The sequence below is a fragment of the Bidens hawaiensis genome, unplaced genomic scaffold, assembly GCF_021521415.1.
Source record: "Bidens hawaiensis isolate Kalapana, Puna unplaced genomic scaffold, B.hawaiensis_p1.1 tig00078937_1, whole genome shotgun sequence".
NCBI classification, from domain to species: domain Eukaryota; kingdom Viridiplantae; phylum Streptophyta; class Magnoliopsida; order Asterales; family Asteraceae; genus Bidens; species Bidens hawaiensis.
Window position 1 is genome coordinate 21,899 of NW_027503512.1, and position 13,799 is coordinate 35,697.

At 34.8% G+C, this 13,799-nt stretch overlaps 2 pseudogenes across 2 annotated transcripts; both read right to left on the reverse strand.

Moving 5' to 3' along the window:
- Positions 1-216: 216 nt before the first annotated feature.
- On the reverse strand, positions 217-6,062 carry LOC143607024 (exocyst complex component EXO70A1-like; annotated as a pseudogene). Its single transcript, XR_013148859.1, has 12 exons — positions 5,886-6,062; positions 4,934-5,045; positions 4,661-4,859; positions 4,349-4,582; positions 3,469-3,607; positions 3,168-3,379; positions 2,390-2,595; positions 2,098-2,298; positions 1,913-2,012; positions 1,176-1,288; positions 932-1,078; positions 217-368 (listed from the first exon to the last, which is right to left on the reverse strand). The product of XR_013148859.1 is annotated as an exocyst complex component EXO70A1-like (transcript).
- Positions 6,063-10,428: 4,366 nt separating this feature from the next.
- LOC143607026 (glycosyltransferase BC10-like) lies at positions 10,429-13,028 on the reverse strand (annotated as a pseudogene). The gene is made up of 2 exons (XR_013148860.1): positions 11,908-13,028; positions 10,429-10,699 (listed from the first exon to the last, which is right to left on the reverse strand). The product of XR_013148860.1 is annotated as a glycosyltransferase BC10-like (transcript).
- Between the last annotated feature and the right edge of the window lie 771 nt (positions 13,029-13,799).

Below are 13,799 nucleotides of genomic sequence, written 5' to 3' on the forward strand. Positions count from 1 at the left end.
CATACATAAACGGACATAAATAAACGAACATAAACGAACGTTCATGAACATAAATGAACGAACGGAACATGTGTTCATGTTCGTTCGTTTAATTAAACGAACCCAAATTTTTTGTTCATGTCCGTTCGTTTATTAAATAAACGAACATAAACGAACTTCCCGCCGAACGGTTCACGATAGTTCACCGAACGTTTGGTTCGTTTACAGGCCTATCATTCACTACCACAAAGGGCAAAAGAGTAATTCAACTTCACCGTCTCGCTTCATTCGAAATTTTACCCTCAAAAAACTCACCAAGCATGCGGTCAAGATCCTCTGCTGTATACCTGATGTATTTATGAGGATTCTTCCCATTCTCAACAAGTGCCCTGCAAAAGTAAAAAAAAATGTATATAATTTTATAAAATTAGCAAATGCGTGAAATATTAAGGGTGTGAATTTCTAACACGACATGAAATTCACAGGAATGGATTTAGTCTAAACAGGGTAGGGTCAGTTTCACGTTGAACCCGCGAACATGTTTAGCTAAACAGGTTGTGTTCGTGTCGAACCCAATAGGATCACGGGTTGGCCTATTAGCCCATTCATTTATATTTTATTTTCTCCAAAATGCGTTTGTGTTAAACTGTTTGGCGTTCTTATGCCAAAATTTTAAAAATAAATTGGCATATCTCAAACACAATTGATTTAGAAAACAAAAAATAATATGTATATTTAGAATTTTAAAGTATTAGTTTGCAAAAAGAAAAAGAAAAATAATTAAATTCTTTTTTGGGTTAAACAGGTTGTATTCGTGTAAACCCTAGCAAATATGTTGTGTTTGGGTTCATATGTGGGGAATTGTGTTTGGGTTTGACCTGACAACCTGCAAACACAGACTCGTATAGCAGCCCTATGAAATATGGTTATAAATTTTTTTATATAGTATTACCCAAAACGTTTGATAAAGGATCTGTAAGCAGGCAACAAGACTTCAGCAACCGCAAGCCTTAAAGACTCTCTTAGCTCGGTGTCAGGAACGGTCCACTGAGATTGTCTTTGATGAAGCTCCTCAAACTGACTATTGAAGATTTTCAACCTAAAACCGCCACATTTCAATATATTTTAATTAACATAAATTCATGAAAACGTTATTTAAACATTTTCAAACAAATAATTTATTTGAAATTACACACCGATCTTTTACAAGTGCTCGTGAGGCTCTGCTACTGTTTCCTCCATCACCGCCTCCAACCGAACCACTGCCTCCGGATGAAGTCAACCCTTGAATTGTGAGACATTGCAGGATCTGTTGAAAAGTCAACACAAAATTTTAATATAACTTTATAACATAGTTATTAAAAAGTATTTTATTTAGGCTTGTAAATAAACCGAATGGACACGAACGGAGCATGTTCGTGTTTGTTTGTTTAACTTTAATGAAACACACGATCAAACATGATGGCATGAACAATTAAGCGAACAGGGTTTTCTGGTTCGTGTTCATTCGTTAAGAAAAAGAAGATGTTCATTCGTTAACAGTATAAGCGGATGGTTCACAAACTAACATAACTGAACATGAACGAACGAACATATATAACTTTGCTAAAACTAGTAAAAGTAATGTGAAAAACAATGTATTGGGCCTAAAAAGTTATTAAAACTATACTAAGTTGTAATGGGCCAAAAATTTTAATTAGAAACGAATGTAAATGAACGAACTTAAACATATGTAAACTAACAAACATAAATGAACAAATGGGGCATGTGTTCATGTCCGTTCGTTTAACTAAATGAACAAAAGTTTTTGTTTGTGATCGTTCGTTTATTAAATAAACGAACATAAACAAACTTCCCACCAAACGGTTCACGAATTGTTCACTAAATGTGAGGTATGTTTACAGGCCTAATTTTATTGTTTGAAATAATCTACCTTTGCCCAAGCTATCCTCTTGTATTGATTAGCATGTTGTTGAACAACCCTTCGGTGTCATTGCACCCAGTCGTCCCCCAACAAATCCTTTGCTTCCGACCTACACCAATTTTTTTAAAAAAATAATAATAAATAAATAGAAATAAATAAAAAGTAAAATAACCATTATATTGAAAATATCGAACCTGCGTACGGATCTGACCATATAGTGAATATTATTCATGAGAAACAAGTTGGTCAAAGCGGGACCTTTATACTGTTTTGACTTTCCTTCTAAATTGATTTGAAGCGCCTGCATAATCCGCATTGTTACGGATGCTAGCTGTGAATTCGAGTCTTCCCCGTTTTCAAACTCTTGAAATAGTTGTTTTAGAGTTGTCTGGTAACTGAGTCAACAAATAGATTATGTCAAAACAATAAGTGACATTACAAACTCATAATACATTAATATTCAATACATAGTTTGATGACACGTACTCGAACAGAAATTTGACATAGTTGATGACATAGCTTGTGAGAGGATGAACGGTTCCATCTGAGACGGCTGTTTTTGTTGCATCTTTTTCAACAGCTTCCTCAATGTCCCCAAATGTGTCTTGAGCTGTTTGAGCAAGTCTTTTGGTCAAACCTAGAGCTGATTCTCTAATTTCTTTGCATGCTTTGCCTCTAAAAAGTGATTCAATCTGCAACCATTCAACGTGTAAGCACTAACCAGACCATTAATTATACAGTTATCTTTGCAACCGTGAGAGCCTCTTACTTCGTAAACTCATGGGACCCCACTGATATACCCTACCAACTAATGGAATCAGGTCAATCACAGCTTGTGTGCCAAACGGGGCGTGTTTGCAGGTCCAACCCGACATAAGTCAGACACTCAGACATTTGTACCCCAACACAACATGAATATTTGTGCGTTGACACCAAAATGTCACGTTTAACCCGAATATGTTTGAATTTTCATTTTTCCGCATACTAATACTTTAAAATTACAATTACAATTATATAACAAAAAGTACAAATGTATATAACCAATAATATTATAATTATAAATCTTGCATCATATTTCTCTTTTAAGTTTAAAACTTTGGCGTATATTACCCAATTAATATAACTTACGACATAAAACACATTTAAAAAAAATAAAACAAAGATAAATTTGGGTTGATACGTACATGACCCATTTAGCTAAACGGATCCGACCCAAAACTGGCCGAACCCATTTAACTAAACGATGGTAAGAATATAATCATACCTCGGTATGAAGCTCACGCATGATCTCATACATGTCCAAAAGCACAAATAATTTCTCTGGTGATCTCTTGCTTTTGGCAATTGCATCCCTAAACTAAGAAGCATGGCGACACTGCCAGCTGTAACTTCAGCAAAACACTGATCTTTAAGTGATTCAGTGCCATCAAACATTTGATCACAAACTTTTCTTTCTGCGGTAAATATTAATTTCACCTGTTTTTAACATAAGATTAGATATAACCAAGTGCATGTTGCAATATTTATTTATTTATATTTTGTAACTTTCTAATTAATAAACTTACAGCAATACGCATGAAATGAATCCACGTCCCGGTTTTGAGTTCCAAAACCTCCCACTGCATCTTTTGGACATCATCTTTGCTAAGTTTTTCAACTCCCAGTTTCTGAAGGGTTTCTTCTAAGACTACAGAACGCGTATCCCTAATCAAAAATGAAAAGACCACTTATACTTCATTTGTTTATATACGTTTGCTTAATTATTTGAATCAGTTACATGTACTTAATAATAAACATGTACCCTTGCACACTTTGCAGGTTGAAACGATCTATCTACTGCAATTCTAATACTCAAAACCTATGTTCTGTTTGGCCGTTTGGGTCAATTTAGGGTTCAAACCGAACCAAAATCAAAAGTTTGGTTTTTTGGTTTCCGGTTTTATGTACGGGTTCGGTCATGGGTCAGTTTTTGGTTTTACATTTGTGCTTGAAATCTGTCGACCTGAAAAAAGTTGGTCCAAAATAATGAATTTGTGCCTTAAACTATTGGCCTAAAAATTTGTTTCACACTTATTCATGAATTTGGGTCTAAAGATTTTGGCCCAATATAATGAATTTGGACCATAAATCCAATAACCATTCAAACAAGTTTAGTGTGGTTCGCGCTTCCCAGGTTCGGTTCATTTTTGTTCTGTTTGGTTTTGGTGTGGTTCAGTTCCCATGCTCAGTGCGGGTTTGGTGTGGTTAGTTTCGGTGCGGTTCAGTTTGGAACAAGGTATAACCGAAACTAAAACATAATTTCCGGTTACCATCGATTAGTGGTTTGGGCCAGTTATTTAGGTTTACTAGTATCTGAGATACAAACACAGCCCAAACAGACCCAACCATAAGTAAACTCTAGTAGTAACTTTTCACAAACTATAGAGAAAAAAAGTAGTTATTTACCTGTAAATCACAAGGCACTGCTGTATATGACCAGCTTGGACCATATGCTGGGCTAGATCATGAAGCAACGGTAGGACCCGCGGTGGTATCAGAATTAATGGAGCAAAAACAGCATTTTCAGCAGTAATATGGCCCGCGTGATTATTAGAAAGATTCTTTGAATCAGGTGATCCAGAAGACGGTCTCAGCGAACTCGGTAAGCATTCATATAACCGATCAGGTTCAACCGCTTTGCTGAATGTGAAAGGCCATATATAAGTAAATGAGTTAGTTGAAACAAATATTAGAAAGGGTTAAATTGATTTAAAGAACCTGTATGATGATAGGAGTTGTTTAAATTCTTGTTCAAGCTTTGATATAGCCTTAGAAAGTAAGTTACTTGCATGACTGATAACTCCATCACTACTTCTAAAGCTTTTATTATTTGTAAAAAACACAATATTGCTTCTTAATTGTTCAATAGCTTCAAGATAACTCTCAAGATCCTCATGTGGCCCTTTGAGAATTTAGCCTCCGCCTAAATATTTCAAAACATAAATACTCAATCAACTAACAATAATACAACACATAACATTAAGAACAAACAGAAATAAGAACCAACCTCACGAGAAAGATCAAACCGGTCCAATATGACATCAGCAGCCTTCAACGTCCTATCGATGTTCTCGTGAGCTCTAAGTATCGCATGTGTCCTAATCTAAAAGACAACATAACATAGTCAAATTACATTATAATTGCATTTTCTGGTCCAAAATTTGTACAATCAAAGCATCGAATCATTAGTCGAATGACTAAATACCCTTCACCGTGAAAAATCAAGTAACCTTGAGAACCAAATCATTAGCCAAACAATAATGTACCCTTCACTATGTAATTATGCATGCGTCCTAATCCATGCCTATAATATACTCAAACGACATTATAATTGCATTTTTTGGCCCAAAACTCGTACAATTGAAACATCAATTCGTTAGTAAAATGACTAAAATACCCTTCACTACGTAATTATCACACGCATCTTAATCTATGCCTATAATATACTCAAACAACATTATACTTGCATTATTTGTCCCAAATTCGTACAACTGAAGCATGGAATCGTTAGTAAAATGACTAAAATACCCTTCACTATGTAATTATCGCAGGTGCAACCTAATCCATGCCTATAATACACTCAAATGACATTATAATTGCATTTTTTGGCCCAAAACTCATACAATTGAAGCATCGAATCGTGAGTAAAATGACAAAAATACCCTTCACTATAACAAATCAAGGAACCTTAAGGACCAAATGATTAGTGCTACATTTAGAGGCATATCTAAAAATAGAAAATTACCAAAAAAAAAAAATCAAAAAAGCCCTAAATTACTGCAATACAAAATCCACCGTTCTAAACATATATCTATGAAATTAAGCATAGATTGATCTACTATAACTCAATTAACAATCAATTAGATCGGTGCCCTAATTAAATTGGAAGAAAAATAACTTGAATTGATTAATTAACAATAAGAAGGTGAGATAGATCTTCAACCTGAGTGGGACGCATGGCGGTTTCAAGTGCAGAGAGACGGTGGTCAAAGGAACCTAAAATGGAGACCATGTTATCGGTGATGGATTGACTCTGCTGCAGTGACTCTCGCATCTTCGCGGCTTTCTCGCTCAGAGTATCCGTTGCTGCTGCTGTGCGAATTTGAACTTGAACCCCCATGCTTTTGCTTGTGAACAAGTAATTGATTGATGATGATGATGATGATGATGATGATGATGAGGTTTTACAAGGGAATCGTTGTTGAATTGAAGGTTAGTTGACAATTATTGGTTGACAGGGTGTGTTTGTATATTAATTTGTGTGGGTCTATTGAGATTGGCCAAAAATGGTTACTGGTACCCTTCTTTTAAACCGTTACTATTACAAATCTATGAGTTTGGTTAAGATTTTAAAGCTGATAAAACTATTTTTGGAAGTGTAAGTGTGCTTTGGACTATTAGAGATTGTTTTGTTAAAAGTTTTATTTGAGTCAAGTTTAAAAGGAAAAATCAAATGGACCAATTGAAGATATAGAAAATTGGAAATAGGCCTTTAATATTCAATATTCCTAAAATTCGCCAAGAAATTTAGACTGGGGTCACATTTTGAATCCCGTCTGCACCGTTCAAATTTAAAGTGAATCTCATCTTTTCCATCTAAATTTTAAGTGAATTTCGTCTTTTCAGTTTAAATTTTGAGAAAAAAATTATGTCCTCTTCTCTAACACTTTTTCGCTCTCATTCAACCACTCTCTTCTTTTTCATCATCGTCGTCGTCTTCTTCTTCTTCGAACCAGAGCAATTTTTGGGTGAAAACATGGTGAGTTATCATTGGATGTTTTGTTGCAAAATATGGTTGAGCCACCGGTGACAGCCGGCAAACCGGTGGAGGTGGGTAACGCTCCTAATGCGCCTACTTGTGGCTGGAGGTATTCCGGTTCGAATGAGATGATGATGATGATGATGAAAACGAGGAAGAAAAAAAAAGAGGCTGAATGAGAGAGAAAGTGTTAGAGAATAGGACAAAATTTTTTTCTCAAAATTTTAAACTGGAAAGACGCAATTCACTTAAAATTTGAACGGGAAAGACGGGATTCACTTTAAATTTGGATGAAGCAGACGAGATTCAAATCTTTTTGAATCCCGTCGCCTCCGTCCAAATTTCTTGGTCCATTTTGAAAATATTGAAGATTAATGGGCAATTTTTCATTTTCTCTCTTTTCAAACGGTCTATTTAAAGTATTTTTCCGGTTTAAAAGTGTTTGAGCTTGAATTTGAGCATAAATTGAACCTCGTGTTATGTTAAAAGCATGAAATTTGGGCTTTATATTCTATGCTAAAGTGTTGAGTGTTCCAAAGAGAGATAGGATGTGTTCCGTTTGAAAACAATATGGAATTAGAATATGCAATAAGTTTCTTAATGTGTTTAGATTTTAGTATCGGATAGAATTAGAATACTTATTTCATTTAGGGTTTGTATGGTATGAGATAATGGAATGGACAAAGAGTGAAGGGACAAGAGAATAAAATAAATCACTATCATTAAATTGTCTAGGCTGGTTAATTTGTTGGAAATAAATGAATCATAATACAAATGACAAAAATATCCATGCCTCAAAATAAAGGAAATTTACTAAAATAAAAATGATTCTGAAATGTTTAGATCTAATGAGATTTATTGAGTTAATTGATTATTCCATTTCATTAACCAATTAAACACCCTATTTATATGTACCCTCACAAATAGTCCATTCCATTTCGTCTGTAATTCTTGCGTACCAAACGTAAGGAAATCCAACATTCCTTCCAAATTATGAAAGAATTTAACAAAAGGATATGTAGGTATGTAACCTAATATCAGCCACCACCCTCACTATCCACCCCCACTGCTATTGATGTGGCCATCACCACCGACCATCACTTCCACCATTGAGAGTGTTGGTGTCTGAAATACTTTAAGAAAACAGTGGTTCAAAAAGAAGATCGTTTGAGACACATGGACGCACGACTGGCGGTTGGATGCATGTCGTTTGTGGATCTCAATGAAAAAGCCGACAAAGCACCAAACAAACTACAACGGCCAATCGCAAGAGAAAAGACAAAAGGAAAATGAGCTGAAGAATCTTCGTCACAAGAATAAAGATTAGCTTGAGTGTCAATAAAGCTTGAGAAATGAAAAATTCCACGACACATATAAGAGCATCCAAAAAAAACCTCGAATTCAAAGAAGTTACCGAAGACCGGGAGAATTTAAAAGTATTAGCCATAAACATTGAAAGCAAAGATTCTCCGAAAGCTCACATTGTAGTTTTTATAATCTTACCTTTAAAGTGTGTTTTAAATTAATATTATGTAATATTTTTAATTTAGTATTATGTAATTTTTAAATTTAAGTATTAAAATTTAATTAAAAAATAAATGACGTAACACATACAGAAAGTGAAACCACACCCCTTTTTTTGGCTCCACACGGAAGTGGTGTGGAAATGAGGTGGTGTCTGCATGGTATGCTCCACACTCCATGAACCACACCACCACTCCTGATAGCCTATGGAGGTAGGAGTTCAACAAAGTAGGTATACAATCCATACCCAGTAATCGTGTTTCTCTTCTCTATGTGTCCGATCAAGATTTCTTCACAAGGAAAATATCAATCAATTTATTTGATCAATTATTACATGAGCCCAAACATTAATTAAGCTCACTTCACATACCACTTAAGTCAAAATGAATAAATAATAAACCCATTGTAATTATAAATCCCAAATAACCTTTAGGTTTAAATCGAGCCTGCATTCTCACGCCACCTAACTCGTTTAAATGAAGTTATTCCTCGATCGACAAGTTAATCCAATAACTCAAAAATAACCAACAGATCTTTCTGAATTACATTGAAGAAATGTTAAACATCTAATTCGATATAAAGCCTGATCAAAGTTTCTTGTTAGTGGGGTATTGCCTAACCAAACCTTGAACACGATTGATCTCTGTAGTTACTATTTATTACCACTTACTAGACGTGTCACCCTTTCACTCTCCAATCCACCCTCCTCATTGTTTAAGGTAGTATTTGGTATGAAGTAATGATAGATGGAATGAAATGGATTATTCCAAAAGAATGAAATAAATCATGTTTGGTTGGCATTAATCAATGGAATGAATCATTTCTAAGTAATAGAATCCCTTCCATATATAACATTTTTCATTTCTTAGTAAAAGGTTGTTTTTCTTTTATTCCTTCAAGGAATTGAATGAAAAATTAACAATTATTATTATTATTTTGTTGTAGTATAACTATTATTTATTTATAATCATTATTATATTTTATTATTATATCATATTATGTTATTATCGTTCCATTAACCGACAAAATATATGTGTGTATAGTTTAATAGTTAATAAAAAAATAATAATAAAGTGATTCTTCATTTCATTATTACGTGGTAACCAAACAAGATAATGAAATGGTAATGATTCATTTCATTTCTTTATCCATTCCATTCCATTGTCCATTCCATTCTCTTGTTCATTCCATTACGTCATACTAAACAGACCCTAACATTCATTGTCCATTTTGCCGGTCCCAACGAGCAATTCTCTATGTGCAATTCTATGAAAACTTATCAATAGTCCAATATAGACAAAATAGTTTTAGTTTCCATGCATATGAATATGTATTTACTTTTAATACGGTGTACTTGCAAGTGTTTTATATACACATGCATATTTATGTATATAACTTTCTTATCTTAGAATTTGCATGCTAATAAACTAAATGTACACGACATGTACATTTGAATAAGCAATACCATCAATATATTTGAGATTTTTTGTTATTATTTTTTCTACATTTATATATGCATATCAATTAGTTAGGATTTATTTCAATTGCTCTTTTATCAACATTCACATGTGCATACATTTGAATATGATATTTACCTTTTGTAATTAGTCTTCTATATACATTCACATTTTTGCAGTGTCTTTTATCTATGTTCACATATGTATGTGCGCATGTTACATTTTTTCAAAAGGAAAATCAAAGAGAAAAGAGAAGTGGAGAAGCAACACTTTTCTGTTTTACCTTTTCGTTTAATTAGTAAAACACATTTGAAGCATAATGTATAAGCTTCATAACAAATCTTGACTTCAAAGTTGAAACCCATTCGGCATAAAACAAGCCCATATACATTCAAATTAATTTTGGCAAAGAATATTTCCTTGCTATCCACATCACCTACTTTTGAACCAAAGATTAAGTGATTGGTATTGCTTTAGCCTTTAGGTAGTTTATGCGAAACCTTTTGTATACCTCCTAACAGAATTATAGTAACATGTAACATATTCTTCGGTAAAATTGAAATTGCAACACATTTTGTTGCATAGTCTATAACCTTGAATTTACTCGTTACCAACATGCGTAATTACTGTCTCAAAATATTATGCAAGATGTAATGAATTTATTACATCATATAACATCACATTAACGCACTTAATAAAATAAAAACAAACATCGAAAGGAGTATTTACAAAAGCAAAAGCAAACAGGAGAAACAAAAACAAAAGAAACGCATAACACCCCTTTAGGCTTTATGTCGTTGACAATATGCAAGATGCAATTCTTTTGTTACATCATATCATATTATATCACCTTGATACTCATTAACAAGATATAATTAAAAGCGACCCACCATGAACAGAATATTTACAAACACAAAAGCAAACGGGAGAAGTCGGAAATGAAGAAAGGCATCACACCCCTTTAGGCTTTTTGATATCATTTTCTTCCACCAGTACACTCCGCTGTAAGCCACACCCCTACAATATTTACTAGATTAAATTATGTTACACCCAATAAAAATATAAAATCAAAACAAGACCACTTGTTTGATCCAGATAAAATATGATGACGATGATATTAGGTGAATGTATCTAAAAGATTATGTCGACATTAGTAGTACCTTTCTTGATGTTAATGTTAATTTGTCTTTTCAGATTATGTTTGACTGTGGACCAACAATTTTGACTTTGGATATGATCATGTGACCGCTACATCATCTCTACCGACTACCATTTTGTTTCTTATTATTTTTATTCTCCCCGTCCATTCCGTGTGAAAATTATAAAAGTAATTATCTACTTTTAATTTAACATATATTACAAATTACAAATATAACTTTAGCTTTGTATTTAATTTAAGATATCATAAACATGAAAAAGAGAACAAAAATTATAAAAGTAATTATCTACTTTTAATTCAAAAATAATATAATTTATTTTAGCTTTATATTTATAATGAACAGCCGTTTTCGGCCATGTGGTTTGTCAAAATCTACGGATTTAGTTCAATAGTTTTAAATTTGTGATTTTTATTTATGTGGTTTCATTTCACTTGCAATTAAACCCCTTAAGTCTGGTCGTTAGACCCATCAACGTGCCCTCACGTGAGTGGCAGTTTTATCCTTTTTTCCCTAAAATACACCCCAGCCTCTCACGTGAGTGGCAGTTTGTGAATTAAGACTAAGATTTATTTGAGGTGAAAAGGGATTTAACGCCAGACTTAACGGGGTTAATGAATTTGAGTTTAATTGCAAGCGAAATAAAACCACATAGACGAAAATCACAAATTTGAAACTATTTGACTAGAACCACAGATTTGGACAAACCACATGGACGAATACCGCAATTTACTCTTGTATTTAAGATATCATAAACATGAAAAAGAGAACATTTATAAAGAGATTTTTTTTTTAACGATCAGAAAATATTAACAAAAAAGATTGCTAGCAACAAAAACACCCTGATCAAAACAATCCCTGACACTGTAATATTTTTAAAAATTAAATCAAAGTGGTTTTAAAAGGAAAAATAAAAATGAATAGTAAATGATCACGGGAGTGATTTTAAAGCATTTCAAAAACAAACGTAAAAGCATGCTTATTTTTTTTAAATGCATATTTTATGTTAAGATAATAAATAAAATATTATTATCTACTGCTTTTTGGATTAGAATGAACTAGCCATACCTTTTTGTCCGCCACCGCCTCACCCCCGGAAAATGACTTTATCCGCCATATCCATCAACGGCGACAAGCACTCCGGCGAAAACTTCCGCCCAAACAGATACGTAAAACTCGAATTCGAAACTCTCAACCTCCGAATCAACTCCGGCGAGACCTCCGCCGGAGTGTACGTATGCGGATGTCCGTCTACACTACCCGTCCAATTCACATTCGTTAGCGTATACTCACTCACTCCTTTCGGATCCTCCATCGATAAAAGCGTCGGAAAGTAATGCTCCTCCGGATAACACGAATCAACGTTCATACACGGCAGCCGGAACTTCCTCCACACCTTCCGGTCCTTTAATATTATCAACGAATGAGATCTGGTCAATATGTAGAACTGTGACCCGATCCGAAACTTATCGAACGGTATCTCCGGTAACATGACGTTTTTGCCCCTCGCTATGTACCGGTCCCACAGCTGTGGCTCCTCAGACAACACTTCGATGTAACTGAGTCCACGCGGTTGACTCGGTCGAGCTGAACTCAACCGAGTTGATAACCGAGTCGACTCAGTAGACGGTTGAGTTTGAGGTTGAAAGAGCGTTTTGTAAACGAAACGAAACGAATGCAAAGGAATACAATGCTGCGAGACGAGAGCGAAGTAGGCGTTCAACGTATCGTCGAGTACGGCGGTGGCGAGAAGGCGGCGTGCGGCGGAGACAAGCGTCGGCGAGGACCTCTGCGTTTTCTTCGCCGGAATGAAGCGGTTTTGGAACACGCCGCCGGGAGGCTTGACGTCGGAATCCGGATCAGCGTGGACGTATATGTTATACAGTTTCCGGTGACTCGGTTTCGAAGGATTGAAGAACAACTCCCAAACCGGCGCGAAATGAAGATCCGTGTTGGTGAGAAACAGGAAGGCGATTTTAGGTTTAGCGTTGGTGGCGCCAAGGCGTGAGACGGATCCCGGCCGGTGGAGGGTGGAGGTAACCGCTCGCCGGAAGAGTGCGAGGTCATCAAGCTCGTCTGGTAGGGAGATTGTGAGGCGTTTGGGCGGGGAGGATGCGAGGTGCGAAGAGGATGACGAGAGGTAGGGTTAGTAAGAGTGCGAATAGAAGGACGAATGGAGTGTTGAACATTATTAGTTACTGTGTGTCTGTGTTGATGGGATTGAGATGAAGAAGATGAAGGTGGTGATGGTGATGACGTGGATTGAATATATTATTATTAAGTGGGAAGATGATGATGATGATGACGATGCAGGAGGATGTGTGTGGGGAAGGGTGTGTTTGGGGTTATACACAACATCATCATTTCTTGATTTAACGGTTTGGATGATAACAAGTTAACAACACATCTATTATTATACGTGTACATAATAGTTTATAGTGACTATACACATCATTAATTCATTATACGTGTACATAATACTTTATTATTGGTTTTTATTTTAATTAGACATGTCTTTTAATTATTATTATTATTATTATCATTATTATCATTATTATTATATATTTTTTAAACAGTTAACTGGTTATTCGAGACTCTAGAATAGTGGTGTTCTTTAATATTGGTGACATAAATTTATTGGAATTGAATTGAGACTTGCTCAAGAGGTTTTTATAAAATTCTTGTTGCATACGTAGTTTGAAACATGGTACGTCTCCTTTGCCTTACACCTAACATAGTTTGCATTTGCCAATTAAGTGAAGGATGATGGATAAATATAAAATAAATTAACTAAAATTTCTTATGATGGCCCAACAATCTAGCATACCACACATATAGCTACATAGTGTGTATTAACAAAGTGAAAACAAAAAAACGGAGTACATGATTGTCTAGTTAAATTGTAAGGCCCCCGACCTGGGTACCCTATTTTCTTGCTGGTTGACTTTACTCATTCATAT